The sequence below is a fragment of the Tupaia chinensis genome, unplaced genomic scaffold (assembly GCF_000334495.1).
Source record: "Tupaia chinensis unplaced genomic scaffold, TupChi_1.0 Scaffold000270_1, whole genome shotgun sequence".
NCBI classification, from domain to species: domain Eukaryota; kingdom Metazoa; phylum Chordata; class Mammalia; order Scandentia; family Tupaiidae; genus Tupaia; species Tupaia belangeri.
Window position 1 is genome coordinate 5,056,601 of NW_006159750.1, and position 11,086 is coordinate 5,067,686.

The window sequence follows — 11,086 nt, forward strand, 5'->3', positions numbered from 1 at the left end:
CCATATAAAGAGAAAAAAAAAAAAAAAAAAAAAAAAAAAACTCCAAAAAAAGAAAAACAGAAACTATGGTAAAACTTTTAAGACATAGGAAAATGCTTGAGACGTAAAAATAACTGAAAAAGAGGTCAGAATACAGACCTGTATGACATAGATCTTTTCGTTTTTTAAAAATGTGAATGCAGGGGCCAGCAGGTGGCATGGTGGTTAAGGGTGCTGGACTCCCACATAGCCGACCACAGTTTGAGTCCCAGACCTGTCAGCTTGCTTTCTCACTTTCTCTCTCTTTCTCTCTCTCCCCCTCTCTGGTCAAGTTAAAATAAATAAATAAATAAATAGATAGATAGATAAATAAAACAAAGTTAAACAGTTTTAAAAAGTGTGAATGTATGTATAGTAAAAGAACCTGGAAATAAATGCAGCAAAATGCTTTGCTTGTTGAACTCATTATCAGATTTTTATTTTCTTTTTCTAAGCCACATTTTCACCTTTACTACAATTGACAAGTATTACTTTCTTAATTATTTTCAAAACTAAAATATGCTGTTTTTTGCTGTAAGGTGTTTGTGCTTGCCAGAGAGAGAGAGAGAGAAAGTGAGAAAGCGTCCCCCAAGGGAGAGGACCATGCCATAATTCCTTCTCTTCCATTTTCCTCTCAGGATTTCGGGCACACACATACGTGCACTGGGTATGTATTTCAAGCTGCTAGGTCTGAGACTCCGCACAGCTGGCCATGTGGGATCCGGCTGCTTTAGCTACATCACCACTTAGCTGGCCCTGCTTTTTAAAATTATTATTATTCATGAAAGATAGAGCACGTGCAAGCACACAGGGGAGAGACAGAGAAGGTGGGAGGTACACCCTTGATCACGTTGCAGTCTCCTTCTTGAGTCTCCCATCCAGCCAGGAACCTGGGCTGAAGCCAGCAGTTGGTGTAATGGCTATGTCACTGAACTCCCATGTAGTCGACTGCGGTTTGAGTCCTGGACCTGGTGGCTTAAATTCACGCTGGGCGCATTTGCGTGCGTGCCCAAGATCCTAAGAGGAGAATGGAGGAGAAGGGATTGTGGTGTGGCCATCCCCCCTGGGCGGTAATTTCTTGCTTTCTATCTCTCTGTCTTTCTGGTGAGCACATGCACCTACAGCAAAAACTTTTCAAAAAAAAAAGGAACCTGGGCATGCCGACTTACACCTTGTGTGTTTTCAGGCCAAGTACCTAGGGACTGCCAGCTCTGCAGTCCTGCACACTACAGGCTGCATGCACCCCAAAGGCTGGGCCCGATGTGCTATGTTGGAGGAAAGGGGGAAAAAGATGGGAGAAAAGACAGATGTCCATGGAGTAACCAGTACACAAGAACAGGGTTTTGGAACTGGAAGAAATCTTAGAATTAGAAACTGTTCAAGTTTAACTTTCTCATTTTTCCAGTGAGAAGCCTGAGACCAGGCAGAGCGGAGTGACTACCTCGACTGTGATCTTAGTCTCTCCGACTGTTCCACACACAGTAGCCCTCGCTTTCTCTGAGGACCTCTGCAGCCCAAGGAGTACTCTGTTAACACCAGGAGGCCCTGTTCTGGGGAGCCTGTGACTGTCCAGCCAGTGTGTGCTCCCCTTGGCTGGCTGGGCTGGACAGATAAGGCCATGAGAACAGCAGACCGTAGCGTCACCTGATCACTTGTGCCTTCCCTCTGGCTGCTCTGACCAGCCGTCCCTGTCTTCTCAGCTCTCCCATCGCAGAGGCTACGTCTGAGAAACAAGGTCACGTGTCTGTGGTGCTGACTTGTCATGGCTTTGAAACCATTATCAATTGGAAAAGAGACAGTGTGTTCAATGGTTAGGGTCACACTGGAGTCAGAGACACATGTGACAGTCTTTACTAGAGTTTTTTGGAGAAGTGTGGGCAAGCAAGTGTGTGCAGGGGCAATCAAGTTTATTTGTGTGTGTGCTGTGGTCTGTTGCCTCTCTCTGTCCCATTCCTACCAGCATCCTCCCCGCCATAGACACGTTTACGCTCTCTGACCACTGGGACTCTTTCAGACACCACTGCTTCTCCAGAACTAGAGCAGAAATAGGCCCTCAGTCTGTGCTTGTTGAACGTGGAGAGCAAACATCATTTTCTTAGGATGTAGATCGGACGGGCTCCAAGTTAACAATACCTCCAGAGTTTAAATATTTTAATTCTACAAAGCCAGAATGTTTGGGGGAAAAGTAACACTTAATATTTATTTGTACATTGATTAAGACAAGGGATGGCGGAATGGTTATGTTGCTGGACTCCCACATAGTTAACTGTGGTTCGAGTCCTGGACCCCGTGGCTTAAAACGCACTCATGGAGCATGTGCATGTGTAGACGGGCTCCAAGTTAATATTTTAATTCTACAAAACCAGAATGTTTTGGGGAAAAATAACACTTAATATTTATTTGTACATTGATTAAGATCAAGGGATGGCGGAATGGTTATGTTGCTGGACTCCCACATAGTTAACTGTGGTTCGAGTCCTGGACCCAGAAGCTTAGAACACACACACCAGGCATGCATGCATGTGTGCCCAAAATCCTGAGAAGAGAATGGTCCTCCAAAAATACACAGGGGGCCAGCATGTGGCATGGTGGTTGATGTGTTGGATTCCCACATGACTGACTGCAGTTTAAGTTCTACGCCTGGCAGCTTGAAAATCACAACAAATGAATAGATAGGGAACAAGCACTACGGACATATCCGGTGAGACTGTCACGAGGCAACTTGTCTGCTGCCTCTCATCCTCTCATCTCATGTCTCCTGGAGTTTGGCCAACCAAGTGGATAATAATTAAAAGGCAAATCTTTTTTCCTAAAAATACACAGGGGGCCAGCATGTGGCATGGTGGTTGATGTGTTGGATTCCCACATGGCTGACTGCAGTTTAAGTTCTACGCCTGGCGGCTTGAAAATCACAACAAATGAATAGATAAATAAATAAATAAATGTTTAAAAAATATTTAGGAACTTTTTAATTTGATTTTTTTTTCCTTCGGGGAGAGATTTTTGCCAGGTGTGTGTGCTTGGCAGAGACACAGAAAGAGAAAGACAGAGAGAAAGTCCTGCCTCAATCCCTTCTCCATTCTCCTCTCGGGATTTTGGGCATGCACGCACACACACTAGCATGAGTTGTAAGTTTCAAGCCACTGGGTCTAGGATTCAAACCACAGTCGACCATGTGGGAGTCCAGTGCCTTAACCATTATGCCACCTGCTGGCACGTTTTTACTGTCTCTTAAATTTAGACTACTCCATCAGGTTTCTTGTTTCTGGCTTGCTTAATAGAATAACTCAGAGATTGAGCATGTTTTCTAGGATGTGTGGTAAAACTTTTTTAGAAAAATGTTTTTTGGGGCCAGCAAGTGGCATGGTGCTTAAGGTGCTGGACTCCCACATGGTAGACCACAGTTTGAGCCCTGGACCTGGCAGCTTGCTTTCTCACTTTCTCTTCCTCTCTCCCTCTCTCTGGTGAGCACATGTGTCCTATGACAAATTAAGAAGTAGCAATAATATTGGGGTCAGCAGGTAGCATGGTGGTTAAGGTGCTGGGCACTCACACTATAGTTAGAGTACCAGACATGATGGCTTGCTTTCTCACTTTATTTCTCTTTCTCGCTCTGGTCAAACTAAAATGAATGAATGAATAAGTAAATTTAATTCTTTTTAAAAAGTAACAATAATATTAAATAAAATAAAAAATTTAAAAATTCTTTAAAAAATATTTTTGAACCAGCCCCATAGCCTGGTAGTTAAAGGAGCTGGGTCTCACATGGACCAACCACATTTCAACTCCTGGCTCTGGTGGCTTGAAGAAACATGCTGGGAGCAAGTAGGTTAGTGCTCCAAGTCCTGACAGGAGGAAGAAATGGAAGAGAAGGGATTGTGGGGTGGCCATGCTCTTAGGAGTGTTTTCTCTCTGTCTCTCTCTCACTGTCTCCATCTTTCCCTGGTGAGCACATGTGCTCTTTGTCAATTAAACAAAAAGAAAGAAAAAGAAAAATATTTTTACCTTGTAGGTGTAAGACAATGGTGTAATGGTCCTTGCAAGGCAATCCCACATGGGAAGTTTCCTGGTTCAAGACTGGAGAGACCCCCAAGTATGTTGAGTGCACAATTGCCTACGAGCTGAGGCTGGCTAGAGGCTGCGGGTGGATTATAGCATCAAGACCCTGTCAGGGGCTCTGTCTCTCTTGCTCTTAGAAGAAATAAAAATCTATTTTTAGGGGCCAGACAATGGTGCTATGGTCAAATACAGTGCTGTGCCAAGTTGACCCTCATGGGAAAGTTCTGGGTTTGTGTCCAGAGGCCGCCTTGAGTGCACCAGGCATGTGTATACTCTCTGGGGCTGGCTAGGGCTGGGAGTGGACTTGGTATCCAGACCATGTTGGGGGTGTTGTTTCTCTTTCTCTATCTCTCTTGCTCATGGAAGAAATAAACTTAAAAAACATTTCTTTTTAAATTGTAGTAAAAGATATATGACATAAAATTCACCATCTTAACCATTTATAGTTACACAGTTCAATGGCATCACATGTTCTCATGTTGTGTTAGCTTCTTCAGCATTCATCCACAGAACTCTTCACCTTGCAAAACTGAAACACTGCTCATTATACCATAACCCCAGCCCCTTCCCCTAGCTCCTGACAATCACCATTCTCCTTTCTGTCTCCATGAATTTGATTACAGTCATCCTTCGGTATCGTGGGATTGGTTCCAGGACCCCCACAGATACCAAAATCCAAGGGTGTTTCTGTCTCTTATATGAAGTGGTGTATGTTGTATTTGCATATAACCTCACACTGTCTCCTGTAGGCTTTGAATCATCTCTTCATTACGTACAATACCTAATACAATGCTGCATAAATAGCTGTTACACTGTTTTGTTTTGGGAATAATGACTAACAGAAAAAAATCCGTACACGTTCAGTACAGAGGCAAGCATGCAGCCACGGTAAGTCTAACTACAAATAACTCTAGCTACACAGGACACCCCAGCAACAATGTATGATTTTTCGTCCATGGTTGGTTGAACCCAAGGACTGATAACCTGCTGTTAAGGAAGGCCACCTATACTTGGTGCCTTATATATGTGGACTCATGCAGTACTTGTCCTTCCTTGACTGGTTATTTCTCTGGGCATAATTTCCATTTGTATCACTACGTGAATGTTGGCTAGGAATGGGACACGGAGGCCAGCCCCAGGTAGAACTGGAAGGTGAAGAGGGGGCTTATCCCTGGCTGTCCCTCTCTCTCACCCCCTCCCTTTCTCTGTTCCAACCCATCTCAGGTCCCTCCGCAGTGCTGAGTGTCCTCATCCCGTCTCCCTTTTATCTAGAGAGAACCTAGTGCAGGTCATGTGTCTGTCTTATAGTAGAGAAGGTAGCCACCTCATTCGACAACCCCCCTAAGACTGTGTATAGTAATGAGGTGATATATCCTCCCAAAAGGTACTGCTACCAGAGGGAGACTCTGGGCAGGCAAAAACAATAGGTGTCCTTGTTGAATCCCCAGGGAGGTTCAAAATACCCACATGGCTTTGACTTGAGTTTTTTTTTTTTTTTTTTTTTTGTGGGCCTTTTTTGCAAAGTTTTTCGCTTTTTGTGAAATTTTTTTTTTTTTTTTTTAATTTCCTTGGCTTTCCTCGAAATGTTTTCAACCTCAGAGCCAGTGCTAAGTCCCAGACACACTTTGTGAGTGTGATGGGAGCACACACTAGCAGCCTTGAACACAGATTGGCTCAGGTAGCCTGGGTCCAATCCTGCCTTGGCGAGCAAGTGACCTCACATCTCAATGCCCTGATTTTCTCATCTGTAAAATGGTAAAATCATAGCACACACCCCATTGGGTTGTTTTGAAAATTTAAAAACTTACTGTGTTGGGATCAGCAGGTGTTATGGTGGTTACGGTGCTGGACTCTCATATGGCCGAACACGGTTTCAATCCCGGATCTGGCAGCTTGTTTTCTCACTTTCTCTCTCTCTGTCTCTGGTGAGCACACACGCACTATAGCAAAAATAAAAACAACAACAATAATAAAGAAAATTAAGGGAACCAGCAGTTAGTGTAATGGCTACATCGCTGGACTCCCACGTAGTCTACCGCGGTTTGCGTCCCGGACCCGGTGGCTTAAAACTCACGCTGGGTGTGTGTGTGTGCGTGCCCAAGATCCCGAGAGGAGAATGGAGGAGAAGGGATTGCGGCGTGACCATCCCCCCTGGGGGGTGATTTCTCGCTTTCTGTCTCTATGTCTGTCTCTGTCTGGCGAGTGCACGTGCCCTGTAGCGAAAACCTCTCAAAAAAAAAATTAAATTAAATAAATAGTTCTTTTTAAAAAAAAAGAAAGAAAGAAAAGAGGAATGCAACAATATTTGGAAAAAAAAGCTTACTGTGTTAAGTTCTTGGCCTACATCATCTTAATAGTGCTCACAGCTAACCTATTGCACGTAGAAAAAAGACACCCTTCCTCTGAGCCAATGCAGTCCCACAGGAGGGCACAGAGCCCAGCATATAGCATTTGAGCTAGATTTCAACCTCCACTCAGGCTCTGAGCTAGGTAGCCTTGTGAACAGAGGGCACAACTGCACGCAGCCTGTGGTGCAGGTATTTGTACATCCCCATTCGTCGATGAAGCCACTGCAGTGTGGAGACGCTGAGCACCATGTGGTAATGGGATGGTGGGGTCATGTCTAGTTGCCTTTTTATTTAGGGCACACCAAAGAGGCCAGCTCAACCCTTATTGCCCTCCTGCAACCTGTATTACGGACTGCATTCTCTCTGTCACCAGCTCATCCACCTGCTTCAACCTGACCTGTCTTCCACAGAGGGTGCAACCAAATGCCTCTCTAGCCTGGAACCCATAGATTGCCACCAAGCTCTAGTGTTGTCTCTACTACTTTGGTTATCATTTAACACGCTAAGACATGCTATTTTGAAAGAAGGAGGGGGGAAAGGGCACATTTCTGTCCAAGTACTATCCTGACCTGACAATTTTTCTTTTTAAGAATTATTTGGGACTGGCAAGTGGTGTGGTGGTTAAGGGTGCTGGACTCCCACATGACCAACTGTGGTTCAAGTCCTGGACTTGGAGATTTACTCTCTCACTTTCCTTCTCTCTCTCTCTCTCTGTGTGTGTGTGTGTGTGTCTGCGTGTCCCTCTCGGGTCAAATCAACATAAATAAATAATGTTAAAGAATTTTATTTAACATTATTTATTTGTTTATTTTTAATTTGACCTGGGAGGGACAGAGTGAGGGAGGGAGAGAGGGAAAGTGAGAAAGCAAGCGACCAAGTCCGGGACTCAAACCACAGTCAGTCATGTGGGAGTCCAGCTCCCTTAACCACCACGCCCCTGCTGGTTCCAGTACTTGGGAATTTTAAAAGGTCCTTTTAGCAGTTGGTTCAATAACTAGATAGCAAGGACTAAAAGTATTATTGGTTTGAGTGAATTTGTCTACACCTGAAAGACCATTGTTACCAACAGATAGTTCAATATTAGACAAAGCAGATCCAACTTCAGGGTTCTTTTCTCTTTTTCATGTGCCCAGGAGTATTGCGTGGCTGGGTGATGCTAGGGGAGGGTGGATTAACTAAAGGTCCCTACCTCTCATTTCTAGATCCTTCCCTTATTTTCCTAATGAGCAGGGAGCAGCCTCTGCCCGCTGCATTTCATTCAATATTGGGATTTGGACACGTGTCATCTCATTAATGGTGCATGGTGGGGAAGAAGGAATTGTGTGCTGAATCTGCACTGATGTGCGTGTGTCTCTATTGTGAATCCGCATATTATGCAGACGTGTTCAACGACAGATCACTGGGTGCGTTGAGGGATGGCTGGGGGATTGCTTTGTTCACAGAATGCTGGAACTACGTGAGGAGTCCTGCTGGTTGTATCTCTGGTTTCACTTTCTCTAGCTCGTGTCTTGAATGGTGCCATCTCAAAGCATAGTTTAGATTTGAAACAGGTGCAGCAGAGCCTGCCACTGGGAAGGGTGTAAATATCCCTGAGTGGCATGAAGTAAACTGGCACCTACCGAGAGGGAAATTTCCTAAAGCTCGGAACCAACATTTTTCCAGCAACCCTCCTACCTGAGTGAGGCCCAAGGGACAGCAAAGGATGATGAAGAAAAGTGATGGGCTTGGCCTGCACGCCTCCCAAAGTCCAAATGCAGTCAGAGCGAACCGCAGTGATCTGCTCGAGATTAGATGCCCTTAACACCAATTCTTAGACCTCAGAAGTGAGTCTGGCTGCTGGCAGGCAACCCACACTGTCATATTTCATTTTTAGATTTGGCTGTTAATTTTGGCAGTGTGAGTTTGTGTTTTATCAGACTATAGGGCGGAGGAGGATTCCTGGTGGAAAGGCCTGGGTTTTAGCTCTGTGCCTTACAGGCCGGGTGCTCTTGGACAAGCGACTTCACCCTACCGGGAGTCAGCTTTCTCATGGGTACAACGAAGGAAACAGCCCCTGCTGCTCTCGCTGCACAGGGAGGTGCGAAGATCAGATGAAAGGGTGCTCGGGAACTGTGAACGCACTAGACGAATGACCTAATTATGTTTACAGACAGGACGTGAATCCTGTCTGCCTTGTTCGCTCAGTTCTCCATCTAATTTACCTACTGTGGATTTTACTGCTCATTCTTGCAGCAAAAAAGCCTTTCGAGAATATCATTTTTAGAATCGGGATTGATATATGTTGTGTGTACAGTTGCTCTATTTGTCCTTGGAGCCCTCCGAGGTCAGCAAGACTGGAATTATGAGGAGAAACAGACCCAGAGAGACGGGAGTGTAAGAGCACTAAGAATTCCCATCTTGACTTTCTCTCTCAGGTGACACTGACATCTAGATCCAAAGCCAAAGATTCTGAGCAAAAGTTAGGCTCCCAGGCCCCCCAGTTTTTCCCTCCTCCTTTGTGTCTTCCCTCTCAGACAAAAGTGCAGAGTTTATGTGTCGCTCTCCTGAGCCACATCTAGTCCCCTCAGGCACTGGGCACACTGCATGTGTTCGGTAAATGTTTACAGTAGAGGAGAATAGAAACGAGGCCCTAAAATTGTTCTGCCATCACCCTAAATGTCTCCAACTCCAGGATGAGAAACAATACATTTACCATAGTTCAACGGGTCTGAGATTTCATTAGCTTTTTTTTTTTTTTTTGAGAGGTTTTTGCTACAGGGAGCGTGCACTTGCCAGGAAGTCAGAGAGAAAACAAGAAATGGAAAGTGAGAAATCACCCCCTGGAGGGGACGGCCATGCCGCAATCCTTTCTCTTCCATTTTCCTCTCAGGATCTTCGGCACACATGCACATGCACCCAGCATGAGTTTACGTCACCACGTCCGGGACTCGAACCACAGTCGACTACATGGGAGTCCAGCAACATAGCCATTACACCAACTTCTGGTCTCCGCATCAGCTTTGATGTACCACAAAGAGGGGTTGGCCCTGTAGCCTAGTGGTTTCATTGCCAGATTCCCACACGGTCTACTGCGGCTCAAATTCTGACCCCCAAGTTTGCATGAGCGCCTCAAACCCTCAGAGGATGAACAAATGGAGAAGGGATTGCAATGGAACCATGTCCCATTGGGGGGTGCTTCCCCACCCACCCCACCTCTTCATACACATACTTCTCACCTCCCTACCACACCCCCACACCCCGTCTCTGGTGAGCACATGTGCTCTCTGGCAATTAAAAATGGACTGTCAGAGTCAGCGGATAATATGGTGGTTAAAGTGCTGGACATGGTCAACCACAGTTCGAGTCCCAGATCTGGCAGCTTGAACATCACACCAGGTGCAAGTGCATGAGTGGCCAAAATCCAGAGAAGAGAATGGAGGAGAAGGGACTGCAGCATGGTCATCTCTCCTAGAGAGTGAGCTCTCATTTTCTCTTTCTCTGTGTCTCTCCAGCCAGCGCACACACCTTCTGGCAAAAAAACTAAAAGGGAAAGAAAACAAACATTAGTTAAACTATAACACAACGCTTCCTTTTGTGTCAATTTTAAGATGCGTTTTGAGTTCCTAGCTATTACGTGTGAAGAGACGTGCATTTTAGAGTGGACAAAGTGTAGTATATTTACCTGTTCCAAAATTCAGGCTTTCTCTTTCTGACCTGCATACATTAAATTACAAACTTCCACCTATCCTGGTTTTAGTCTCAGCTCCCGACGGTTATACATATTATGCAATTGCACTTTCATGTGGGTTGACAGGGGACATTAATTCTGTTTTTCTTATGGACACAGTAATACAAAGTACTTTTGTGCTTAGATATAACTTCTGGTATGCACAGATTGTACAATACTTCTCAGAGCCAAAATCATCATTAATTTCAGTCTGTTGTTTGTTACACGATTTAAAAGAGAAAGAAATGTGTAAAGGCATTTGGCACATCGATCGTGTTCTCTTTCTCCCGGGTAGTGCTTCTCGTTGTTTTTGTTGCTGTCGTTTTACTTAATGCTGGATTTGGCTGTTTTGTTATTGTTGTTCCGTTTATTCTTAGTTTGGGAAAAAGCAAATGAACTGCAACTTTCCCACCGCACAGAGAAGGAGGCGTGAGCAGGCTCATCTGGTGAGAGCTCATCGCCTGCCTGGGCTAAATAGGACGTGTTCATAAACGCAGGTGGGAGTTTGTAGTTCTTCTGGCAGAAAGGAGTGTGAGGAGCACAAGAAATAGAAATTTCTGTGCTTCTGTGACAATCTTTTGTACGTTTTTTTTAATGGACCAGCTCTTCTATTTAGAACATCCTTCCATTTAAAACGTCCTTGCTCATAAAATTCTAGTTTGAGATAAGAAAAACTCCGTCTGTCTTCAGCCTGTTCTTAGTTACCGTCCCACAGTCTTCCGCTCCCTCAGGATATTATTTATATACACTAGCAAAGGGAGTTGCGTACAAAACGTGTATTTCTAGGGATTAGACCGTGGCCCAGTGGGAAAGAATGATCCAAAGTGCTGTAGCTCTTGTTCGTGCTGCATTTTGGCACCGGGCTGCCTGGCTCCCTGCAGGGGTCGCAGGGCCCATTACTGTAATGACGGCATCGGCAGGCGCCGGCGGGGGGGGGGGGGGGGGGGGGGGGGAA

At 45.1% G+C, this 11,086-nt stretch overlaps 1 protein-coding gene across 2 annotated transcripts in view; it reads left to right on the forward strand.

Moving 5' to 3' along the window:
- Positions 1-11,086, forward strand: part of ELAPOR1 (endosome-lysosome associated apoptosis and autophagy regulator 1) — a 102,700-nt gene that overhangs the window by 41,883 nt on the left and 49,731 nt on the right. The window lies entirely within an intron of this gene.